The following is an 841-nucleotide window of genomic DNA, read 5'->3' on the forward strand; positions in this document are numbered from 1 at the left end:
TAAAATTATTTTATATTAATAATTTATTAAATTAAATTATTTTATAAAATCTTAAAAATATAAAACAAACACAAAACGAAACATAATGATAAATGAATGATGGGTGGAATAATTAAATTGCTAAACCGTAATATTGTTATCAATTAACACAACATCAAGAATTAAAAATTTTAAGGTGGTTAGCTAGTGGTGGCATAGTTTTAATTATTACTGTTTATTTTTTTACATAATTATTATTGCTTATTTAGTTATTGTATTTATTACATATTTTAAAGCATTAAAATCAAAGTTTCAAAGCCAAATCTGTTTTGGTATATGTGTGATCCTGCAGGTGCATTGCATGCATTATTATGCGTGAAAAGACATGAACATTATCGATCAAGGGAAAAAGACATGGAAGCTAGCAAAATATTATTAAAAAGCATGGGATCGATTATTTATAGAGACAAATAATCTGACTAGTCAGTAACATAGTAATTAGGATTTGACGAGATTAATTGTAGCTACTTCTGTTTGTTGCTGTGTGGATATAAAATTTTACAGAAATTCATTTTATTTTTAAATAGTCCTTTAGTAGGTGTAATAATTTACTAAAATGTGTGGTTGAAATAATGTATAAGGAGTCAAGGAGTAATCATATGTTGCTGAAGAAACTTATAGGAAAAAATTAAAATAAAAAAAAAAATTACTTTTCCTAACCTTCAAAAGCTTGAGCACATATTTCTAAAAATAATTGGCATGATCTGTTTCGATGAAATTCACAATTTGAAACCATATATAAAATTTTCAGCCAAATTTTTACTCTCTCTTTCTCAAAATAAATATCTTTTTATTTTTTAGA

Source organism: Arachis ipaensis, chromosome B09, assembly GCF_000816755.2.
Source record: "Arachis ipaensis cultivar K30076 chromosome B09, Araip1.1, whole genome shotgun sequence".
Classification (NCBI taxonomy): domain Eukaryota; kingdom Viridiplantae; phylum Streptophyta; class Magnoliopsida; order Fabales; family Fabaceae; genus Arachis; species Arachis ipaensis.